Consider the following 25,995-nt stretch of genomic DNA (forward strand, 5'->3'; position numbering starts at 1 on the left):
GGTACATGGACAGAGAGAGGGGGAGAAAGGGTGTGTGACAGACAGAGACTGTGAGCTGGCCGCTGGGGAAATCTCTGAAACAGTGAACTGTCTCTTTAAGAAAGGCACTCAACCCCTCACCATTCCTTGCAGGAGCTCCAAGTCCTGAGCCAGGCTCTGTCCCCTGTCTCTCCCCTACTCTGTAGATGGGCTACAGGGGCTGGGGAGAGGGGGACACGCTGACATCAGCACCCTCCTCCCACCCCTGCACAGCCTGCAGGATGGAGCAATGTGTGGGGAGGGGCACGTGAACACATGCTGCCAGCTGTGCATGCTCTCTTAATTGGCTGGGCAGCACTTATATCTCTCCTGTATAGCTGCTCAAGTGCACAGCTTATAGGGAACACAGTTTTCCCTCAATTTTTTCGCATGCCTGGGCAGGGTGAGTTGGGTCTGGAGGAGGGATGCCCCTCCCCCAGCCATGGCAGGTCCCAGGGTGGGTTCCCTAAGTGCTTGCATAGTGCTAAATAGGTTGCTGCATGGCCACGCAGCTTACAGGAAACTTAGGACAGTAGCAGCAGAAGGTGACGGAGCAGGGCCATCGGCGGTGGAGTGAATGGTGGCACGACAAACAACAGCGGACAGAGAGAGTGGCAAGCAGCTAGAGGAATGAGCAAGGTGCCTTCATCCCCGCACCCTCCCAGGGTGGGAGGTGAACTCATGTGAAAGCAGCTCTGAACACTGAGTCTTCACTGACCAAGGACAACAACTATGAGTGAGGTGTGGTAGAGGGAGAAAGGAGGGGCACTATAAAGACATGTTTGTGGGACTGTGTTTTAATGACTTTGCTACAGAATGCTAGATTTGTGACTGAGAAACTTACATAAATATACATTTCTTAATAGGCCAAGATTTTTAAAATGCAAGGTCATTATCTCACATTGTTCGTATCTCAAGAGGTTATCTTGAGCAGTTTCTGCAATATTTTTTGTCATATAATCAATTTTTACATAAGAGTGTTCTAACCCAATATAGCCAATGGTCCATCAAGCCCAGTATCCTCTCTTCTGACAGAGGCCAATGCCAGGTGCTTCAAAGGGAATTAACAGACGAGGGCAGTTACCGAGTGATCCATCCCCTGTCATCCACTCACAGCTTCTGGCAAGCAGAGGCTCTCAAAGCATGGTGTTGCATCCCTGCCCATCCTGGCTAATAGCCATTGATGGACATATCCTCCATGAACTTATCTAGTTCGTTTTTGAACCCTGTTATAGTTTTGGCCTTCACAGCAACCCCTGGCAAAAAGTTTCATGGGTTGACTGTGTTGTGTGAAGTACTTCCTTTTGTTTGTTTTAAACCTGCTGCCTATTAATTGCATTGGGTGACCCCTAGTTCTTGTGTTATGTGAAGGAGCTTATTCCCTTTCTCCACACCAGTCAAGATTTTATAGACCTCTATCATATCCCCTCTTAGTCCTCTCTTTTCCAAGCTGAAAAATTACAGTCTTTTTAATCTCCTTATATGGAAGCTGTTCCATACCCCTAATCATTTTAGTTGCCCTTCTCTTTATCTTTTCCAACTCCAGTATATCTTTTTTGAGAGGGGGGCGACCAGAATTGCATGCAGTATTCAAAAGGTGAGCATACAATGGATTTCTATAGTAAAAGTGGAGGAGCTTGGCTTGCCAGACCGATCAGCAAAGCCAACGCTGACAAACTATGTGAAAAGGCTGCGAAACACCAATCCTCTGGACTGCATTAATATACAGAGAGCCTTATAAGCCAGTCATTGTCAAAGCCAATTTTAGTAGTACTTACCAAGGCTGTTAAAAATGCTGGAGATGCAACATAGTTTATTCAAACAAACATGGCTGTCACATCATACTTTCTCTTTAAGCAAGAGATGCCATACACCAGAAACTGGAGACCAATGTTAAGTGTATTGTCATTTGTTAATCCTGAAGTTGGACACTGGTTCTGACCAAGATCAGCAAATGCTCACTATCTTTCTGCAAGAAACTCAACTGACTGGTTAGAATCACGCAGTGTAACAGTGACAGACTCAGCTGTTGAAAAAGTGAAGAACTCTCACCGCATTCAGAAAATATGCATACACGGCTGATGAATGAACCAATACAAATGAGTGTCAAGTATTAAGTCACTGCATATGTTTTCTTAATGTCAGTGATAGGGGCAGTAGATGAATTTCGAGATGTTCAGGTTATAGAAGACACCAGGGCCCCCCAGAGGGGGGGGCAATTAGGGCAATTTGCCCCGGGCTCCACAGGGGCCCCCACAAGAATGGCTGAGGCTCCCTCCCCAGCCCCACCCGACCCCGTCTCTGCCCATCTCCCGGAGCCTCAGTGCATCCAGCAGCGTCCCTGGGCTGCGAGCTCCAGGCTGAGCTCAGCTCCCTCTGCTCAGCCTGGAGCTTGCAGCCCTGCCCCCTTACCATGTGGCTCTGAGCGGGGAGGAGCTCAGGCCCCACCGGAGCCACGCTGCAGCTGTCGAGGGACGCTCCTGGATGTGCTGAGGCTCCGGGTGAGGGGGGAGCCAGGGGTAAGGGGCCAGGGCTGGGGGGGTTGGCTGCGGGGCAGGAAGTCCTGGGGACAGGAAGGGGGCAGAGTTGGGGGTGTGGACAGGGAACAGGGGGGTTGGATTATAGGTGTTCCGGGGGTCTGTCAGGACTCAGCGGGGGGGGGGGTGGATAGGAGATGGGACAGGGAGCAGGGGTGGGGTCTTGGGGTGGTGTGTTGGGGGGTATCTGGAGGACGGTGAGGGGACAAGGAGCAGGATGGGTCAGGGATTCTGAGGGGGGGCAGGAAGTGCGTGGGGTCAGATAGGGGGCAGGGCCAGGCTGTGTGGGAGGCACAGCCTTCCCTACCCTAAAGCTCATTCAGCAGTAGTTTTTCCATTAGGGCTACCATCCCTTTCACTTCTCAAATGCCAAATTATAGTCTATATTTAATTTCAGTACCAAAGGGAGATTCATGTCAGGGGAGGGTAGCTTCATTTAAAATTAGCCACTGGGGGAGGGATCACATGAGAAGAGCAATATCCTTCCCAACCCTACCAAGGGAGACCCCCCCCCCTACATTCCCTGAGGCTCCAGAGGGGTTAATTCAGTAGTTCTCAAACTTTTATACTGGTGACCCCTTTCACATAGCAAACCTCTGAGTGCGACCCCCCCTTATAAATTAAAACACTTTTTTATATATTTAACACCATTATAAATGCTGGAGGCAAAGTGGGGTTTGAGGTGGAGGCTGACAGCTCGCGACCCCCAGTAATAACCTTGTGACCCCCTGAGGGGTCCTGACCCCCAGTTTGAGAACCCCTGGGTTAATTTAATTTTAGCACCCTGTGTCCATTCACATGCATTTGCTATTTTGAGCATTTAAGTTTTCACAACATAGGCTCATCCCAGATTCTGGAACAAGCTCAAATGCTCAGTTCATGCAGTATGTACATAAGCTATACTAAAGACAAACCCACAGTAACCGTTGCCAGTTTGTGAGGGACCCCATGGAGCCAGTCTCTAGGAAACAGATAAATGCATGGAGGTTAAGTCCGTTGATGGCTATTAGCCAGGATGGGTAAGGAATGGTGTCCCTAGCCTCTGTTTGTCAGAGGGTAGAGATGGATGGCAGGAGAGAGATCACTTGATCATTACCTGTTAGGTTCACTCCCTCTGAGGCACTTGGCATTGGCCATTCTCGGTAGACAGGATACTGGGCTGGATGGACCTTTGGTTTGGCCTAGTATGGCTGTTCTTATGTTCTAACCTAAATGAACCCAAAGTTATGGAGACAGATATGAGTCAAGGAAGCCAGCAGAGTATCAGAAACCTGGAAAAATCTCTGACTGGATGGGCTCAGGCGTTTGGTCACAAGCTGAGGTGGTTCAAAAGTTTTGGATTTTTTTTAAGCAGAATTTTTTTATTGTTTCTTTAAACAATCAAACACAGCAAGCAGCAAATATTTGGCCACACACTTCTGAAACCCCAAACCATATTCAGGTTTTGGCAGACTAATTTCAGCTTTTCAATTAAAAAACAACAACAAATTTTGAAGGAAAGCAGACATTATCTATGTTTTTTTTCTGCTTTTTAAAAACCCCTAGTTTTCGATCCAGAAAAAGTTTTGACGGAAAATATTTGTCCAACCCTTTTAATGAGCCTTAGTGCCTTTTATAGCACTAGCTGATGCTGAGAACAAGTGATACTTTGTAAAGAAGTTTTCTCAAAACTGGGTTTGTGCCAAGATGCAGAAAGTTTATTTTTCCCAGGGCCGCCCGTGGCAGGGGAGCAAGTGAGGCAATTTGTGCTCGGCCCCACAGGGGCCCCCACGAGAATATAGTATTGTATAGTATTGCAATTTTTTTTATGAAAGGGGCCCCCGGAATTGCTTTGCCCCACTGAATCCTCTGGGCGGCCCTGAAAGACACATCAGCTGTATCTCAGACAACCCACATCTTAGAAGAGTTAAATGCTTGTAAATTGAACCCCAAAGAGATGGCTGCTTGTGCATTTGAGGCAGCTGCAAACTTCTCTGGAAAACATAGTGGAGTACAGGCTTTGCTCAGAGAAAAGTGTTACTAGACTCTCCTATACACACTGCAGAGGCCATCTGTGATGGGACTGTCACCTGATGTGCTGAAATTACCTCTGGCTCAGAGTCCCTGCCAGCTTGGGACTCCAAAACCCTGCCTTGTTGAGTCAGACACGCTAGCCTGCTGCAACACAGACTTCAACACGCCCTCAAAACTGCAGACTTTAACCAAAAACAGCTCAGCAGGTTACCTCTCCAGCACCCAGACATGCAGTTCCCAATGGGATCCAAAACCCAAATAAATATGTTTTATTCTGTATAAAGCTTATACCAGGTAAATTCATAAATTGTCTGCCCTCTATAACACTGATAGAGAGATAAGCACAGCTGTTTTCTCCCCCAGGTATTAATCACTCTGAGTTAATTAATAAACAAAAGTGATTTTATTAAGTATAAAAAGTAGGATTTAAGTAGTTTCAAGTAATAACAGACAGAACAAAGTAAGTCACCAAGCAAAATAAAGCAAAAACATGCAAGTCTAAGCCTAATACATTAAGAAACTGATTACAGGTAATATCTCACCCTCAGAGATGTTTCAATAAGCATCTTTCACAGACTAGACTCCTTCCTAGTCTGGGCCCAATCCTTTCCCCTGGTACAGTCCTTGTTGTTCCAGCAGACATCTCAGATGGTAAGCTGGGTCTTTCTCATGACTGGCAGCCTCCTTTGTCCTGCTCCACCCCCTTTTCTAGCTTTGGCACAAGGCGGGAATCTTTTGTTTCTCTGGGCTCCCACCCCTCCTTGTAAATGGAAAAGTACCAGATTTAAGATGGATTCCAGTATCATGTGACATGGTCACATGTCCTGTGAGACCCCAGCCTCCATTCTTCCTGGGCTGGCCCATACCTACACAGGAAGGTTTGCAAGTAAACAGAGCCATTTACAGTTCATTGATTCTGAAGCACCCAGTCTTTATTCAAGCCTAGTTTGATAGTGTCCAATTTGCAAATTAATTCCAATTTAGCAGTCTCTCATTGAAGTCTGTTTTTGAAGTTTTTTTGTTGTAATATTGCGACTTTTAGGTCTGTAATCGAGTGGCCAGGGAGATTGAAGTGTTCTCCAACTGGTTTTTGAATGTGTGGATGGGCCATTACACAAAGTAAAACTATTTCCCCATGCTAATTCCACCCCACCCCCAGTTCCTTACATCCCCTTGTCAATTGCTGGAAATGGGCCATTTTCATTACCACTACAAACAGTTCTTTTACTCTCCTGCTGATAATAGCTCATCTTAACTGATCACTCTCCCTATAGTGTGTATGGTAACACCCATTGTTTCATGTTCTCTGTGTGTGTATATATATATATATATATATCGTCCTACTATATTTTCCACTACATGCATCCGATGAAGTGGGTCTGTAGCCCACGAAAGCTTATGCTCAAATAAACTTGTTAGTCTCTAAGGTGCCACAAGTACTGTTCATTCTTAGTTGCCTCTTTTCCAAGCTGAACAGTACAAGGCTTATTATTCTCTCCTTATATGGAAGCTGTTCCACACTCCTAATAATTTTTGCTGTCCTTTTCTGCATTTTCCCCAACTCTAATTTTTTCTTGAGATGGGGTGACCAGAACTTCATGCAGTATTCAAGGTGGGGGAGTATATATGGCATCATGATATTTACTGTCTTATTATCTATCCATTTCCTAGTGGTTCCTAACAGTGTTAGCTTTCTTAACTGCCGCTGCACATTGAGCAGATATTTTCAGAGAACTATCCATAGTGACTCCAAGATCTCTTTCTTGAGTGGCAACAGCTAATTTAGACCCCATCATATCATATCTATAGTTGGGATTATGTTTTCCGATGTATATTACTTTGCATTTATCAATATTGAATTTAATCTGCTATTTTATTGCCCAATTGTGTGAGAGCCTTTTGTAACTCTTCACAGTCAGCTTTGGAATTAACTATCTTGAGTAATTTAACGTCGTCTGCAAACTTTGCTATCTCACCGTTTACCCTTTTTTCAGATAATTTATGAATATGTTGAACAGTACTGGTCCCATTACAGATCCCTAAGAAACACCACTATTTACCTTTCTCCGTTCTGAAAACTGACAATCTATTCCTACCCTTTATTCCCTGTCTTTTAACCAGTTACTGATCCATGAAAGGACCTTCCCTCTTATCCCTTGACTCCTTACTTATGAGCTTTTGATGTGGGACCTTGTGAAAGGTTTTCTGGAAGTCCAAGTATACTATATCTACTGGATCACCCTTGTCCACATGTTTGTTGACCTCCTCAAAAAATTCTAATAGATTGATGAGGCATGATTTCCCTTTCCAAAAACCATGTTGACTCTTCCCCACAAATCGTGTTCATCTATGTGTCTGACACTTCACATTCTCCATGGACCAGGAGTCCTATGTTTGCTTCATCACTAAACCCAACAAGCAAAATTTGACCCAAGTATTACAGCACATAGGAGACAAGACTATTATGTGCCACAGGCAGAGACTAGGAGAGACTAGGTGCTGAAGGCTCCTGCAATGGCAAGGAAATGATGAAGTGAGAGAGACTCAGATAATCCTGGCAAGTGACCCATACCCCACATTGCAAAGAAAGGTAAAAAAATCCCCAAGGTCCCTCCCAGTCTGACCTGGGGGAAAATTCCTTCCTGACCCCACATATGGTGATCATTTTAGATCCTGAGCACATGAGCAAGAATCAACTGGCCAAGCACCTGAAAGAGAATGCCCAGTGCCACCTCAGAGTCCTGGCCCACCTTGCCCAATGCCTCATCTCCATCCATGGCCATCCCTGATGCAGAGGAAGGAGACCAACCCTCATCCACCTCAAAACCCCAGAAGATCGCTGAAACCCTGAAGCATGAGCTGTAGGCACATAAGACAATAACCCAAAGGGACCCTCCAGTGCTGCTGAGCCCCACCCCCTACTATCACAAGCATAGGGGCTGACTCCATGGGTGCTCCAGGGTTGGAGCACCCACGTAAAGAAATTAGCTCTTGCCCTTGCTCCTCCCACCTGCTGGTGGCCCCACTGATCAACTCCTCCCCCTCCTCCCATTGCCTTCTGCATGTTCTGTGGCATGAAGGAAGCACCAGGAGGGAGGGGGAGCAGTGGAGATGGGGCACGCTCAGGGGAGGGGGCAGGAAGAGGTGGAGCGAGGGTGGGAACAGGCAGGACAGGGGTAGGGTTTGGGGAAAGCGGTACAGTGCGGGTGGGCCTGGGGCAGGTCAAGCACCCCCCGGGGAAGAGAAGAAGTCGGCACCTATGATCACAAGCAACCCTGTCATACAATCTCACTCATAAATTTGTCCAGCTCGCTCTTAAAACTAAGTAAGTTGTTTGACCTCACAACTCCTAGTGGGAAGCTGTTCCAGAACCTGGTCCCCTGCGAGTCGGTCTCTTGAGGTTCCACTCAGCTCTCAGTGGGGGAACCTTACAGCATGTGCAGGCTGGGCTGTTTTTTCCACAGAAATGCTGTCCTGCAGCAGATCTAAGCACTCAGCATTATTGGTGATTTCAGCTCTAGTGGTCACTTAACAAAACAAGAGACTCTCTATGGAGCCTAATAAGCTCTATCTTTAAATAGGGGAGAGGGGCAAGTTAAATAGTGCCTGTGACTCTTAGGTCCCATCTACACTGGCAAGTTTGTGCATAGTAAAGCAGCTTTAAGCGCTGTAACTCCTGAGGTGTACACACTGCCAAGCCACTTAATGTGCAGAAACTGCACAGATGCAGCACTCTAAAAAAACACCTCGACGAGAGGCATAGACAGCACTGCCGTGCCAGTGTAGACACTGGTGATTACAGCGCTGTGATTGGCCTCCGGGAACTGTCCCACAATGCCTGTTCTCACCTCTCTGGACATCAGTTTGAACTCTACTGCCCTGCCCTCAGGTGACCAACCATCAGCCCCACCTAGGGTGACCAGACAGCAAATGTGAAAAATCGAGACAAGGGGTGGGAGGTAATAGGATCCTATATAAGAAAAAGACCCAAAAATCGGGACTGTCCCTATAAAATCAGGACATTTGGTCACCCCACACATTCCTTTGCAAATTTGAAAGTCCCCTTCCTGTTTGCTCAGTGATGTGTGCAGTGGTCTCAGCACATCTTTCCAGGTGGCCATGCCTGCTCCATGCACCAGGCGATCCCCCACTTGGAGCAATGCTTGGCTGCTGGACCTCATCAGCATTTGGGGAGAGGAGGCAGTGCAGTCACAGCTGCGTTCCTGCCACTGGAATTATGATACCTACGGACAGATTTCTAGGTGCATGATAGAAAACGGCCATGACCGGGACACATTGCAGTTCAGGGTCAAATGAAGGAGCTGTGGAATGCCTACTAATTGCCACTCCAGTGTCGCATCCACGAGCTGCCGGTTCTACAAAGAGCAGGACACGATACTCAGTGATGACCCCACCTTCACTGTGAAGGCCCCTGTGGATACTTTGTTGGCTCATGTGCCAGTCAAGAGTGGATCAAGCCAGGAGGAGGCAATCTTGGATGAAGAAGGGGAGCGGGAACCAGAGGCAGAGAATGACTTGGAGGCCAGAGATGCTTGCAGACAGGAGCTCTTTTCTTCCCTGGAGGAGCCTAGCCAGTCACAACAGTTGGACCTTGGCAAAGCACAAACAGGAGAAGAGGCCCTTGGTAAGTCGATCTGATTTTGGGAATTGCTGAAATGAGTTGTTGGGGGCAGGAGGGTTGCAGAAAGCAGACTTGTCTCCCCCCCATGTCTAGTTTGAGCAGCGGAACAGGCTGTTGATACACTCCCTCACTTCATGGGAATCTCCCTCAGAGATCACCAGGAAACTCTTGTGGAGACACTGGGCAATCCGCTCCCACAGGTTCCTCAGCAGAGCTGCTTTGTTTCTTGCCCCATTAACGGTAACTTTCCCGTGCCACTGTGCCATCTCGGGTGTGTGTGTGGGGGGATCATTGCCGTACACAGGCTAGCCGCATAGGGCCAGGGCGGAAGCTGCAAACTTGAGCCTGGTCTACACTAGGCGTTTAAATCGGTTTTAGGAGCGTAAAACCGATTTAACGCCACAACCGTCCACACTAGGAGGCACCTTATATCGATTTTAATGGCTCTTTAAATCGGTTTCTGTACTCCTCCCCGACGAGAGGAGTAGCGCTAATATCGGGATTAACATATCGGAATAGGGTTAGTGTGGCCGCAAATCGACGGTATTGGCCTCCGGGAGGTATCCCACAGTGCACCACTGACCGCTCTGGACAGCATTCTCAACTCGGATGCACTGGCCAGGTAGACAGGAAAAGCCCCGCGAACTTTTGAAATTCATTTCCTGCTTCCCCAGCGTGGAGAGCTCATCATCACAGGTGACCACGCACAGCTCATCAGCACAGTTAACAATGCAGTCTCCTGAGAATCGAAAAAGAGCCCCAGCATGGACCGCTCGGGAGGTACTGGATCTGATCGCTATATGGGGAGAGGATTCAGTGCTAACAGAACTGCGTTCCAAAAGACGAAATGAAAAAGTATTTGAAAGAATTTCTAAGGCTATGACGGATAAAGGCCACTGCAGGGACTCAGTGCAGTGCAGAGTGAAAGTTAAGGAGCTCAGACAAGCCTACCAGAAAACCAAAGAAGCAAACGGAAGGTCCGGGCAGGTCGAAAACATGCCGCTTCTATGCTGAGCTGCATGCAATTTTAGGGGCTGTGCCACAAGTACCCCACCCTGACCGTGGATTCCGAGGTGGGGGTTGTAATCTCTGCCATGTCTGAGGATTATGCAGACGGGGAAGATGAAGATGAAGAAGAAGAGGAAGACCTAGCAGAGAGCACACAGCACTCCGTGACCCCCAGCAGCCAGGAGCTTTTCATCACCCTGACGGAATTACCCTGCTCCCAGCCCTCACAAGCAACTATTCCAGACAATGACGCCATGGAAGGGAGCTCTGGTGAGTGTACCTTTGCAAATAGCAAACATTGTTTTTTAAGCAAGCCTTTTTTAATGATTGATTTGCCCTGAGGACTTGGGATGCATTCGCAGACAGTATAGTTACTTAGAAAAGTTTGTTAACATGTCCGGGGATTGAGAGGAAATCCTCCAGGGACATCTCGATGAAGCGCTCCTGTAGGTACTCCAGAAGCCTTTGCAGAAGGCTTCTGGGCAAGGCATCCTTGTTCCGCCCACCATGGTAGGACACTTTACCATGCCATGCATGTAGCAAGTAATCAGGTATCATTGCGTGGCAAAGCATAGCAGCGTATGGTCCCGGTGACTGCTGGCATTCAAGAAGCATCCGCTCTTTATCTTGTTCTGTTATCCTCAGCAAAGTAATATCGTTCAGGATAACCTGGTTAAAAATCAGGAATTTAAGTAAGGGGGGTGGCCATTTTTCTACTGGGTTCGTGGAATGCAGCAGCTTAAAAAAAACACTTTCCTGCACGTAGCGAAGCGGGGGGAGGGAGGAGTGAAATGCCGATGATCTTTTCTGTTTGGTCACCGGCGATCTTCCCCAAGCTACCAGACACGCAGTGGGTGGGGGGGAGGGGGAAGGTTGTTGATTAGCAGGGAGCTAGCGTGGTATTAGCCATGCGTTGGGGGGGAGGGGTAAATCACTGAGACAGTGGCTTACCATGGCCGCATGCAAGCTGAATTCTGATGCCTGGACCTGTGTCTGTGAGATCTGTAACTCCAGAGCTGCAAGCACTCACTATTAAGATGAAAAATGCGACCTTGTAGGGAAATCACATGTGCTAGGTGAATAGTGATGTTCACTGTGAAACAGTATAACCATTGTTCTGTAAAATGTATCTTTCTAAATATTTATCTCCCTCATGCAGCTGCAAATTTTTCAACCATCCCTCCTCCATCCCAAAGGCTAGCACAGATAAGGCGGAGGAAAAAGAAGACGCGAGATGAGATGTTCTCGGATATTATGGAAGTTACACGCAATGAAAGAGCTCATCTGAATGAGTGGAAGGACGTGGTTTCAAATTACAGGAAAGAGGCCAGTGAACGTGAGGACAGGAGGGACAACCGAGATGAGCGGTGGCGGCAGGAAGACCGGCAGGAAAATCAGCGGTTGCGGCAGGAAGATCAGCGGTGGCGGGATGCAACTCTGGGGCTGCTGCGTGATCAAACTGACATGCTCCGGCGTCTTGTGGAGCTTCAGGAACGGCAGCAGGATCACAGAGTGCCGCTGCAGCCCCTGTATAACCACCCTCCCCCCTCACCATGTTCCTTAGCCTCCTCACCCAGACGTGTAAGAACGCGTGGGGGGAGGCTCTGTGCACCCGCCCACTCCACCCCCGTGGACAGCCCAAGCAGAAGGATGTCGTTACTCTGAATTTTTTTTTTAATGGCCTTCTCCATCCCTCCTATCCTCCTCCCAAAGCACACCCTTACTTCTCTCCCTCTTTTTATAATGAATCAATAAAGTATTCATGCTTTTAAATGAGAGTGACTTTATTTGCATAAGTAAGCTGTACTCGAAGGGGGAGGGGGAGTTGCTTACAGGGACTGAGTCAATCAAGGGGGTTGGGTGTTCATCAACAAACACAGCAGTCACACTGTACCCTGGCCATTGATGAAGCTCGTTTTCAAAGCTTCTCTGATGCGCACCGCTTCCTGGTGTGCTCTTCTAATCTCCCTGGTGTCTGGCTGCGCGTAATCAGCGGCCAGGTGATTTGCCTCAGCCTCCCACCCCGCCATAAAGGTCTCCCCCTTACTCTCACAGAGATTGTGGAGAATACAGCAAGCAGCAATAACATAGGGGACATTGGTTTGGCTGAGGTCTGAGCGAGTCAGTAATGTGCGCCAGTGCACCTTTAAACGGCCAAATGCACATTCCACCACCATTCTGCACTTGCTCAGCCTGTAATTGAACAGATCCTGACCACTGTCCAGGCTGCCTGTGTATGGCTTCATGAGCCATGGCATCAAGGGGTAGGCTGGGTCCCCCAGGATAACGACAGGCATTTCAACATCCCCAACTGTTATTTTCTGGTCTGGGAAGTAATTCCCTTGCTGCAGCCATTTAAACAGAGTAGTGCTTCTGAATACGCGAGCGTCATGAACCCTCCCTGGCCATCCCACGTGGATGTTTGTGAAACGTCCCTTGTGATCCACCAGTGCTTGCAGCACCATTGAAAAGTACCCCTTCTGGTTTACGTACTGGGTGCCCTGGTGCTGCGGTGCCAAGATAGGGATATGGGTTCCATCTATCGCCCCCCCCACAGTTAGGGAATCCCAGTGCAGCAAAGCCATCCACTATGGCCTGCACGTTTCCCAGAGTCACAATCTTTCGTAGCAGCAGCTTAGTGATTGCTTTGGCTACTTGCATCACAGCAGCCCCCACAGTAGATTTTCCAACTCCAAATTGATTCCCGACTGACCGGTAGCTGTCTGGCGTTGCAAGCTTCCACAGGGCTATCGCCACTCGCTTCTCTACTGTGAGGGCTGCTCTCATCTTGGTATTATGGCGTTTCAGGGCAGGGGCAAGCAAGTCACAAAGTTACATGAAAGTGCCCTTACGCATGCGAAAGTTTCGCAGCCACTGGGAATCGTCCCACACCTGCAACACAATGCGGTCCCACCAGTCAGTGCTTGTTTCCCGGGCCCAAAATCGGCGTTCAATGGATAGAATCTGCCCCATTACCATCAGGATCTCCAAAGCGCCGGGCCCGCGTTTGAGAGAATTCTGTGTCTACGTCCTCATCACTGTCATCGCCGCGCTGCCGTATCCGCCTCTTACTCGCCTCGGTTCGAAGGTCCTGGTTCAGCATATACTGCACAAGAGTGCGCGAGGTGTTTAAAACATCCACGATTGCGGTATTGAGCTGAGCAGGGTCCATGCTTGCTGTGCTATGGCGTCTGCACAGTTCACCAAGCAAAAAAGGCGCGAAACGGTTGTCTGCCGCTTTCAGGGAGGGAGGGAGGGGTGAGGCTGTACCCAGAACCACCCGCGAAAATGATTTTTGCCCCATCAGGCACTGGGATCTCAACCCGGAAATGCCAAGGGGCGGGGGAGGCTGCGGGAACTATGGGATAGCTACGGGATAGCTACCCACAGTGCAACGCTCCAGAAATTGACGCTAGCCTCGGACCATGGACCCACACCACCGATTTAATGTGTTTAGTGTGGCCGCGCGCACTCGATTTTATAAAATCTGTTTTACAAAACCGGTTTATGCAAATTCGGAATAGTCCCGTAGTGTAGACGTACCCTTGGAGAAGACACTCCATTGATTCCCTGCTCACCCTCAGCAGCGAGATATCTTCCATAATGATCACCTCCTGTGGAAAGTGTGGGGACAGGAATGATTATCAGGCCCCCCGTACAGTGCTGGCTCTCCCCAAGTGCCCAAGAGCCACGTGTCCAGTGTACAGCAGGGTCCAGGAAAAGTGATTTACCCTGCCCCTGTGGCTACTCACCATTTTGGGGGTCTTATGGCTTATGTGTGCTTGCCTGGGGTCAGCCAGTTAGTGACAGGTGTGTGAGTACTGGCTGTGTTTTAAAGCATTGGAACAGTGTTGTCTGTGTTGCAAACAATACGGCTTCTGTAAAATGTTGAATTTAAACTTCACAGAGATGACCTTGGGAGCCTGGTCTCCCTCTTTGTTATCTGTGGCAGAACGGTTGCGAAGAATTAGGAAGTGTCCAAGAAAAACTAAGGATAGGGTGACCAGACAGCAAATGTGAAAAATCAGGACGGGGTGGGAGTAATAGGAGCCTATATAAGAAAAAGACCCAAAAATTGGGACTGTCCCTATAAAATCGGGCATCTGGTTATTCTAACTAAGGAGGACTTTATGCGTGAGGTTATGATGCACTCCGCTGCTGAGAAAAAGGAATTGAAGGAGTGGTGGGACAGCAGGAAGAGGGAACAAAAGGAGAACACGGCACACTAGAAAGAAACCATGGAACGTCTCTTAACAGTTATGGAGTGCCAAGCAGACATGCTCCAAGCAATACTAGCTCTTCAAACTGAGCAGCTCTGCACCCGCCCTTCCCTGCAGCCGCTGTTGCAAAACTCTTTTCCATGTGCCCCCTCCCCACACATACATCACCAACACACTCTTATCAACATCCTGCTCCACTCTCTACCCGCAGCATTACACTCCTCCCTCCTCACAGTCCAGCAATGTGGATTCCCAATACACACTGCACTCAACACTCATCCGTTTGCAGTTTGGCCCTGCTGAAGTGTAGCATCCACTGCATCATACTCCAAAGGAGAAGGGTGGGTATGATCCCTGGACATACACAAATCTGTAGCCATCCCGGGACCCCTCCTCCTCTTGAGGCCTTCCATTCCCCCATCCCCCTCCTTGCTGATGAATTTTTCCGTTTCACTCTCTCCTCTGGTTGTTGTCTTTCAATAAAATAATTGTGTTTGTTTGAAAGCAATCTTTATTCTATTAAGTGAAAGCAAAAAGAGCACTGCAAAGCAACATACAATTATGTTAAGGCCCCTTCTTGCATAATGAGCACCAATCACCTCCTAGCATCACAAGCACTGCAATCCTGAGCATAGCAACAAATATTAGTGGCTTTCAGTTTCTAATTGCTGCTTTAAAGCATCCATGATCCTTATGGCCCCACGCTGTGCCCTTCTAATAGCCTTGGTCTCTGGCTGTTCAAACTCAGCCTCCAGGCGCTGAGCCTCTGTGGTCCAGCCCTGAGTGAAGCTTTCACCCTTCCCTTCACAAATATGGAGCGTACAGCATGCAGCTATAAGGATAGGAATATTGTTGTTAGGTAAAAAGCAAGTCCTACTCACCTCTCCAGCACCCGAGTTTGTGCGGAGTTGGTATAGGGCTCAGAGATCTGTCAGAGACCAGACAACAATTCGTTGATCAACGGGCTCACACCATCCTTAGCTTAAGAGCCAAGCTTTGGAGTAAGTGTGGCAAGTTTATTAGGGGTGAGCATCAATGTTTATACACAGAAGTAAACAAAGTGATTAACAGATCATAATGGTCATGCATAATCAATCAAGATTCTACAGGATAAAACAGGTTAAAATGTAAATTGGAGAAGACAAAAGAGGAGGTGGCTACTTATGGCTACTTATTGGGAGGGGAAGAGTCATGAGTAGTTCGCAGGTCAAAGCTTTTGATTAAAAGTTTCAGACACAGACATGTAGTCTGAGTTAAGTTTCAGTTCATAAAGAGTTCAGACTCAACATTCCTCCATTTGTAGCTATTGGGATAACTATTTACCAACAGCTACACCCCATTTTAAGGAGCCAAGGGCGCTAGCAATTTCAGCCTGGGCCAACTCGAAGAGAGTAAGGCCTTTGGCTGAAGTAGAAAAAGAATAAACTGACCCACATGAGTTTATGAGGGAGGGAACACACTGAATACAGCAACACAGTATTATAAGGATTACTATGGCCCCAACAATACCCACTAAGAGGTTTTTAACCCACCCAAATCCAGGCAACCAATTCCATAAGGCTCCCCACCAATCATAAGGTGGCTGGCCAGAGGAGTAGTTCTTAGCCATTTCCCTTAGGTGTTTGGTACATTGAAAAGTGTCAGGGTAGGTGTCGTTTACAAAAACACAGCATTCTTCATTTATGAGGGCGCAAGTCCCTCCTTGGGCTGCTAACATTATGTCTAAAGTCATTCGGTTTTGCAAAGCTAACTGGCGCAGCTGGGACATTTTCCCAAATCCAGGTGCTCCCTCCAGGAACACTGCAGTCTGGGTTGTTAAAAGAACCTGGTGGGGTCCAGTAAACCTCGGCTGGAGGGCGTCGCCACGAACGAACTTTTTGGCCCAGACGAAGTCCCCTGGTTGGAACGGGTGGATCTGTTCTTCTAGTGGCACGGTCTGGGAAAACTGCGAGGCTTTCCAAAGGGTACGGAGGCGAGCCTGGCGAGGCTTTCCAAAGGGTACGGAGGCGAGCCTGTAGGGAGAGAAACTGGCACGCGGTCATATGATCCCCTCCCAATAGTGAAACATCAGCACGTGGTAGCACCCCGCCTTTGAAAGGGGGATGTCCATAGAGCAGTTCAAAGGGGGATAATCCCAATACACGGGTTGGGCGAGTGCGAAGGTGAAACAGGACCAAGGGAAGTACCTGAGGCCACTTTAACCCTGTTTCCTGACAGTATTTACCCAATGTAAGCTTAAGCTCCCTATTCATACGCTCAACTTTCCCGCTAGACTGGGGGTGGTAGGGTGTATGAAAGGAGTGTGAAATGCCCAGTCCTTGTTCTAAATGGCCAAGGACATTACCAGTAAAGTGGGGTCCGCGATCTGAATCAAGTATGAGAGGGATGCCAAAACGGGGTACAATGTCTCTAAGGAGGATCTTCGCCACTGTGGCAGCAGTACAATTAGCAGTAGGAAAAGCTTCGACCCATGAAGTCAGAGGGCAAACCAAAACAAGGAGGTGCTTTTTCCCAAAAGCCTTTGGCATATCTGCAAAGTCAATTTGAAGATGTTGAAATGGGGCAGCAGGCGGAGGTCTTCCACCCTTAATTTTGTTAAGAGGCGGAGCAGGTCCATTTCGCTGACATGTGCTGCATGCTTTCACTATTGACAGGCAGTAGGGTTGAATGCCTGGAGCATACCAAAAGCGAGCGATGGTGTCCACAAGGGCGTGCGTGCCGTAGTGACCCCCCTTATCATGGTGCCAGTGAACTGCCACGGGGTATGTGGAGCGAGGGAGGCAGGCTCGGCCATCCGGCATAAGCCAGGTCCCTTTGACCAGAGTGGCTCCGAGGCTCTCCCACGACTGTAGTTCAGCAGCGGGTACTGGTACGGGGTAAAAGCATACTTGCTATCAGTAAAAATGGTAACGGTCTTACCAGCGGCCAACTGGCAGGCTCGGGCCAGGGCATAGAGTTCGGCGGCTTGGGCTCCCCAGTTGCCTGGCAGTGAGGCGGCCTCTTGAATGTCCCATTCAGAGGTGACTGCATAACCGGTGAAACGCTTGCCATCAACATAGAAGGAGCTTCCGTCCGAGAAGAGGATGCAATCAGGGTTGTCCAGTGGCACGTCAAACAGGTTGTTCCTTATCTGTAAGATGCTATGAACTACTTCCACACAGTCGTGCTGATCCTGGAGGACTGGCAGGTCAGGAAGCAAGGTAGCTGGATTAAGGGGCCCACACCTTTCAAAAATTAGGTTAGTGTCTTCTAGGAGTTCGGCCTCTAGCTGCTGCTGATGATGGGCCGAAAAGACTTGGGTCGTGCCCTTACACAGAAGGGCTGACAAGGCATGAGAGGTCCAGACCGTGGTAAAATGACCCAGGGTCAGACTCTTTGCCTTTGTGATCAGCAGGGCAGCTGCTGCCAGAGTCCGGGTGCAGGATGGGGTTCCCTGAGCGACAGGGTCGATCTGCTGGGAGTAAAAAGCAAGCGGGAAATGGTGGGGCCCGCTCAGCTGGGTAAGGACACCACTAGCAATTCCGCCCCTCTCGTGGACAAAAAGGTGAAAGGGTTTGCTGTAATTGGGGGGGCGGAGAGACATGGAGGAGGCCACACTGTCCTTGAGTAACTGAAAGGCTTGGATTGTGTCTGGGGACCACTGCAAAGGGTCAGGAGCAAGGTTAGCAGTGAGTCGGTGGAGCGGTTTGCTTAACTCCCCACAGGACGTCAACCAAGGGCGACAGAAGCCAATTAATCCTAAGAAACCTCGAAGTTGTTTCTTGGTGTTTGGCAGAGGGCAGTTTTGGATAGTCTTTATGCGGACTGGGTCCATTTGTCTCCCCTCTGGGGTTAACAGGAAGCCCAGATATCGAACCTTCTGTGAGACCCACTGAATCTTGTTAGGGTCTACCTTGTGGCCTCTGGTGTGTAGGTATAATAAAAGTGCCTTACCATCGATGCGGAGGGCGGCTTCTTTGCGGTTACCTAGTAGGATGTCATCTACGTATAGGACTAACGTGGATCCCTGCGGACTGGTGAAGCCTTCCAAGTCGTGGCGGAGGCGTTGGCTGAAAATCGTGGGGCTGTATCTGTAGCCTTGAGGAAGTCGTTGCCAGACATAACTTTGTCCCTCCCAGGTGAAACCAAAGAGATATTGAGAGTCTGGGTGCACAGGAATGCTGAAAAAGGCTGATTTTAAGTCAATAACAGTGAACCATTCAGCATCCCAGGGGATTTGGCTGATGATAGTAGCTGGATCAGGAACTACTGCATGAAGAGGGACCACATACTGATTAATAACCCGTAGATCCTGTACAAAGCGCCAACGAATAGGGTCTCCGTCCTTTTTAGGAGGCTTTTTGACAGGCAGTATAGGGGTATTACAGGGAGTGCGCTGAGGGCGGACTAGCTTTTGTGCAATGAATCCCTCGACAATGGGGTGGATGCCTTCCCGGGCTTCCAGCGACAGGGGGTATTGGGGGACTGACAGGGGGGCTAAGGAGGGCTTCACTTGAATCCTTACTGGCTCTGCTGAAAGGAGCAGGCCAACATCAGTGTCAGAAATTCCCCAGAGGGTTGAAGGCAAGTCAGTGAGGTCAGGGGAGAGAGAGGGGGGGGTTTCCCAATTACCCTGAGTTAGGGCCGAATCTCCTAACACTGTCATCAATAATCCTACCCCTTCAGGAGTGCAGGTTAAAGTAGCCTCAAGCTTACAGAGTAAATCCCGGCCCATCAAAGGGATCGGACAAGCTGGGGAAAAAAGAAAACGGTGAGCAAAACATTTATCAGCATAAATAACATTTAGAGGCAAAGTGAGTCCCAGAGACTGTGGATTGCCTTCCACCCCAGTTGCAGTTTTAACCTCAGAGGATAGCCAGGGAGAGGGGGCATGATTTAAAAGAGAGAAAGTAGCTCCAGTATCAATGAGGAAACAGACAGGCAGTCCCTGGACTGAAAGGGTTAGATGAGGCTCTTTGCTGGGAGGGGAGAAAGTGAGGAAAGAGCCGGCTAAAGACATTAAGGAAATAAGACCATCACATTGTTTGCCTTCGCCCCCGGGGTACCGTCATTGAGAAGGCTGAGTTCGCTGCAGCTGCTGCTGTTGCCCGTAGTTGATCCAGGCCTGAGGAACGGGCTGGGCTGGTGGTGCAGGAGTGTATTCGTCCCTGGTGTAAGTATCTGCGGATGCGACCGGACCCTCTGGGCGTCCCCAGGGGCATTCACGTTTAAAGTGACCGGGTTGTCCGCACTGAAAACAATTTCCTGGTGGCTGGGGTTGCCAGGACCCTCTCCCCCGAGCACCCTGAAATCCCCTGCCACGGCCACGGCTTCTGCCTCAAATACCACCGCAAAAAGCTAAAGCCATCAACTTATATTCTTCCTTTTTCTCTTTCTTTTTACTACTTTCCCTTTCTTTCTCCCATGCAAAATCAGCTACGTCCAACACTGAAGTGACTGACTCACCTCCCCAACCAGGGCGAAACTTTAAGAAATAATCCCTTACAGGGGGTACTGACTGATTCACAAAAAACGAAATAAGAGTAGTATGCATCCTGCTGCAGCTGCTTGATCTTTTGCCTAGTAATTACTTCTTCCGAGGTGTGCCCCTCCATTTCCTCCTTATCCCTCTGCAGAGATTCCAATCTGGAGTCCTGCAGATTCCCCTCTGCACTCTGGAGAGAGTCCCCTTGCGGAGGAATAGGGGCAGGTGCAGTGGGGACCAACTGACGAGTTAAAACACGCCGTGGTTTACACCCTTCATCGAAATAACATGGAGGGGGTTCACTCTCGGAAGAATACCTGACTGCCATAATTTTTAAAGATTTCCACAGCTCTGCTGCTGTGTCCCAACAAAACCAGTAACATAACTGTCCCGGATGGTCTTTTTCGATCTGGCTCCTTACTCCTCTTAAGGCAGCCTGTTCGAAAGAGCCATACGAAGGCCACCTCATCTCCGGGTCAGCCAATACCGCGGTATACCCAGTCCAATTCCTTACACACAGTGTGTACAACTTCCTCCTAGACATTCCTGTCTGTACTGGGAGTTTCCCTTCATTCCATAACTTATTTACAATCCCCAGCGGACTCTCAAGAGGCACGCTAGTCCCTTGACCCATGGTGTCTGACAGGAGCCCTCCAACTGGCGTTTATCCTGCTGTCCAGTACACGACCCCTCAATATTGAATTGGCTGGGAGAAATCTCCCGTGGCGCCTGCCAATTCGTATATGAGTGGTCTGACCACTGGACAGAGGCACCGCACCAGAAGGAATCCCGGACGAGCCCCCAAATTGTTAGGTAAAAAGCAAGTCCTACTCACCTCTCCAGCACCCGAGTTTGTGCGGAGTTGGTATAGGGCTCAGAGATCTGTCAGAGACCAGACAACAATTCGTTGATCAACGGGCTCACACCATCCTTAGCTTAAGAGCCAAGCTTTGGAGTAAGTGTGGCAAGTTTATTAGGGGTGAGCATCAATGTTTATACACAGAAGTAAACAAAGTGATTAACAGATCATAATGGTCATGCATAATCAATCAAGATTCTACAGGATAAAACAGGTTAAAATGTAAATTGGAGAAGACAAAAGAGGAGGTGGCTACTTATGGCTACTTATTGGGAGGGGAAGAGTCATGAGTAGTTCGCAGGTCAAAGCTTTTGATTAAAAGTTTCAGACACAGACATGTAGTCTGAGTTAAGTTTCAGTTCATAAAGAGTTCAGACTCAACATTGTCATCAGCCATGTCCAGCAGGATTTTAAACAGCCAAATGCACACTCCACAGTCATTCTGCACTTGCTCAGCCTGTTGTTGAACCACTCCTTGCTGCTGACAAGTTGCCATGTGTATGGCTTCATGAGCCACGGCATTAGGGGTAGGAGGGATCTCCCAGGATCACAATGGGCATTTTGACTTCCCTTATGGTGATCTTCTGGTCCGGGAAGAAAGTCCCTTCTTGCAGCTTCTTGAACAGGCCAGTGTTCCGAAAGATGCATGCGTCATGCACCTTTCCAGACCAGCCTGCGTTAATGTCTGTGAAACGCCCACGGTGATCCACAAGCACCTGGAGAACCATTGAGAAATATCCCTTGGGATTAATGTACTCAGTGGCTAGGTGGTCTGGTGCCAGAATTGGAATGTGCATACCATCTATCGCCCCTCTGCAGTTAGGGAAGCCCATTTGTGCAAAGTCATCCACAATCTCACACACGTGGCCCAGAGTCATGGTCTTTTGGAGCAGGATGCGATTAATGGCCCTGCACACTTCCATCAACATGACTCCAATGGTCGACTTTCCCATTCCAAATTGGGTAGTGACCGATCAGTAGCAGTCTGGAGTAGCCAGCTTCCACAGTGCAATCGCCATGTGCTTCTCCAGTGACAGGGCAGCTCTCATTCTCGTGTCCTTGTTCCACAGGGCTGGGGCGAGCTCATCACACAGTCCCATGAATGTGGCTTCCGCTTTCCTCATGTGAAAGTTCTGCAGCCACTGCTCATCATCCAGATGTGCGTCATGATGTGATCCCACCATTCAGTGCTTGTTTCCCGAGCTCAAAAGCAGCGCTCCATTGTGGTCAGCACCTCCATGAATGCCACAAGCATTCTCGTGTCATAGCTACTACATGTGGTGAGATCAATGTCGCACTCCTCTTGCCTTTGTAGTTTAAGGAATAACTTCACTGCCACTTGTGACATGTTGGTCAGTGCAAGCAGCATTCTGGTCAACAGCTCGGGATCCATTCCTGCAGCCAGAAAGAGGCAGAGCAGGGTGTGCAGTACACAAACCGTTGAAAGATGGCGCCAAATGCAGACAGAAGAACAGGGATTGCTGGGATGCGAAGCAATGCATCACAGGGCATTGGGACAGGACCCAGGATGCCTTCTGCCTTCCCACAAGTCTTAGCGGCAAAAGAGAAAGAGGTGCTCTGTGGGATAGCTGCCCAGACTGCATTGCTCTGAATAGTGCTACAAGTGTGAACACACTATTGTGCAGGCAGCTGTCAGTGTGAACATACAACAGCGGTTTTTCTTCAGCGCTCTCTGAGCAGCGCTGTAACTTTGCCAGTGTAGATGTGCCCTAAGGCACATCCCACACCACCAAGCAAAACCCCTCCCCCCCCCCCCCGGCTCTCTCTCCACTGGGATCTGCCATCCAAACCCCTAGTGTGACGGGTTGGATAACAGAAACCTCCTTGGGGCTGCCAACTGATGTGACAAGACTACTTCTGCCCCTGCTTTCCTGCCCTGGCAGCTTGGGACTTCAGTGCCCTGCCTGGTTTGAGCCAGACCCGCTAGCCTGCTGCAAACCCAGACCCAGGTCTGAACCACATCCCCTAACAGCTGTGAGCTTAATTGAAAGCAGCTTAAGAAGTGTTCCTGTCTTTAACACTCAGATGACCAACTCCCAATGGGGTCCAACCCCAAATAAATCCGTTTTACCCTGTATAAAGCTTATACAGGGTAAACTCATAAATTGTTTTCCCTCTATAACACTGATAGAGAGATATGCACAGCTATTTGCCCCCTCCTCCTGGTATTAATACATACTCTGGGTTAATTAATAAGTAAAAAGTGATTTTATTAAATACAGAAAGTAGAATTTAAGTAGTTCCAAGTAGTAACAGACAGAACAAAGTGAATTACCAAGTAAAATAAAACAAAACACGCAAGTCTAAGCGCTTGGCTACATTTGCGAGTTAGTGTGCAATAAAGGAGCCCCATGCGCACTAGCTCACTCCCCGAGCACACTGGCAAGGCACGTAGAACGCTCTGACTCCATGGCTAGAGAGCTCCTGGTACTCCACCTCGGCGAGAGGAATAACGTTTGCTGCACCCCCGCTGGAGTGCTGCGGCACTAGTGTGAACAAGATGTTGCATTACTGCGCCTGGTCGGCCTCCGGAAAGGTCCCATAATCTCCTTAAGTCAAGTGACTACTCTTGTCATTGTTTTGAATTGCTGCAGGAATGCGGAAGAGCCCTTTGAAAGCTCCATTTCTGACAGCCGGCTGCTTATCTGCTCCGAGAAAAATCACCCATTACTGTGTAATGCTGTGTGTGAGAGAGAGAGGCGGGGGGAGAGAGGGGGTCTGCTGCTGTCTGAACTTACAAGACAGCATGCTGACATGCTCTCAGCCCCCCCCAACCCAGTCTCTCTCTCCCCCCACATACACACATCATACTCCCTGTCACACTCCACCCCACCAGCCCCATTTGAAAAGCACATTGCAGTCACTTGCATGCTGGGATAGCTGCTCATAATGCACCTCTCGCAATGCCGCTGCAAGTGCCGCAAATGTGGCCACGCCACTGTGCTTGAAGCTGTCAGTGTGGACAGACTGTAGTGCTTTCCCTACTACGCTCTCCAAAGGCTGGTTTAGCTCAAAGCACTCTACATCTGCAAGTGTAGCCATGCCCTAAGCCTAATACAGTAATACAACTGAATACAGATAAAACCTCACCCTCAGAGGTGTTCCAGTAAGCTTCCTTTTACAGACTAGTCTCCTTCTAGTCTGGGTCTAGCAATCACTCACACCCCCTGTAGTTACTGTCCTTTGTTCCAGTTTCTCTCAGGTATCCTTGGGGGTGGAGAGGCTATCTCTTGAACCAGCTGAAGACAAAATGGAGGGGTCTCCGTGGCTACAGCGCTGCTGGTACTCCACCTCCCCAAGAGGAATAACAGCTGTTGCGTATTGGCTGAGATGCTGCTGCTCCAGTGTAAATGGGGAGTAACATTATTACACACTGATTGACCTCCAGAAATTCCCCATAATCCTTTTAACTGAAGCGTCCTCTCTTTTTTTGTTGTGAACTCCAGAGGAGGAAGTGCCCTTTCAAAGCTCTGTTTTGGGGGCTGCTTATCAAAAAAACAAACACAGATACTGTTTGCTTTGAATGAGTGAGAGACAGGCGGGGGGGGGGGGGCTCCGTTTGAAAACATTCAGCTAATGTTTGCTTGAAGGGTGGGGGGAATTGGGATCCGTTTCGGCAAGCGGTGCTTATCTGGTCTATGAGAAAAAAAGAAACAGGTTTCAGTGAGTGAGATGGGGTGGGGGAGGGAGGAGGGTCTGAACGTACAAGACAGCGTGCTGACACACTCTCACCACTCCAAAAACCTACTCTCTCTCCCCCCACGCTCCCTGTCACACTCCACCCCCCCATCTGAAAAGCACGTTGCAGCCACTTAATGCTGGGATAGCTGCCCATAATGCACCACTTCCAATGCAGCTGCAAATGCTGCAAATGTGGCCATGACAGTGCACTGTCAGCTGTCACTGTGGACAGACTGCATCACTTTCCCTACTCAGCTGTACAAAGGTGGGTTTAACTCACAGAGCTGTACAACTGCAAGTGTAGCCATACCCTAAGGCTACTTAGAAATCAAGGAAGTACACAGCCAATATTCATAACTTCGAACACAAAAATGATACATGAATACAAATAGGAGGAATAGATTCAGAAGATCATAACCTTCACAGAGCAGGAAAGAGTCCTGTGGCACCTTATAGGCTAACTAACCTGTTAGTCTATAAGGTGCCACAGGACTCTTTGCTGCTTTTACAGATCCAGACTAACACGGCTACCCCTCTGATACTTGACAACCTTCACAGAGATATGTTACATGGCATTAGGGAGCATAAAACATATTCCAGTTATGTCATATATACATTTATAAGCAAATTTCCATAAAGCCTTATGGGGTGCAACATCACACCTTGCTTAGTGAGTGCAGTTCAGTTAAGGGTGACCAGTGCTTAATTTGTAATGAAAGAGGTGCCAGGGCTCAAGCAAGTTTTTTACTTTCATTACTGATGCAGCAAGCCCAGAGGTGCCGGGCTATGAACTGACAAGCCTAGAGGTGCCGGGGCTCAGACCTGGCAAAAATTAAGCTTTGAGGGTGACCCTCTCAATCAGGACAGGCTAAGTATAGTTCTACTGACCTTTACTCATACAATAAGGGTGACAACATTCCATGACCCCCACATTCAATACTAAAGTGATTTTTAACCGAACAACAGCCAAAACTGATCACTTGGACAACACAAGCTCTGTCTGCTGGATACCTAGGTACAGTAGGTGAGTTAATGTAAATACAGTTTGGTCCTAAAGCCTTCCCTCCCTCCCCTGGCTCATCACTAGCTGTCAGGGAAGAGCTCATTCAGACCTTGCTTACAAATCATAATTTGAAATGATAGGTTGGCCAACATTGCTGAAACGAATCTGCAACACTGTCAGAAAAAACAACCGCTGTGTGAAGACAAGATGCTAGTCTTTGTTCATACTTTTGAAACCTATGACACTTTTCCAGGTACAAGTATTTTATCATACACTGTATATGCTTTTAAATTGTGTATTAATGTTTCAATTACAATTTCCAACCAAAGACTCAATTGGTAACACTGCATGTGACTAGTTGACAACTGGGGTGGGAGGTGTTGGGGAAATTCAGGAGGGTGTAGGGAAATCCCTGCCTGCCAAGGGCATGGGCGACAGGTTTGTATAATTTTTGGTGGTGCCCAGAACGGGTCCAGGCAGAACCGTCCCGTCCATAGGACGGACCGGGGCAACCGCCCTGGGCCCTGTG

The sequence above is a fragment of the Mauremys reevesii genome, linkage group 7 (assembly GCF_016161935.1).
Source record: "Mauremys reevesii isolate NIE-2019 linkage group 7, ASM1616193v1, whole genome shotgun sequence".
Lineage (NCBI taxonomy): Eukaryota > Metazoa > Chordata > Testudines > Geoemydidae > Mauremys > Mauremys reevesii.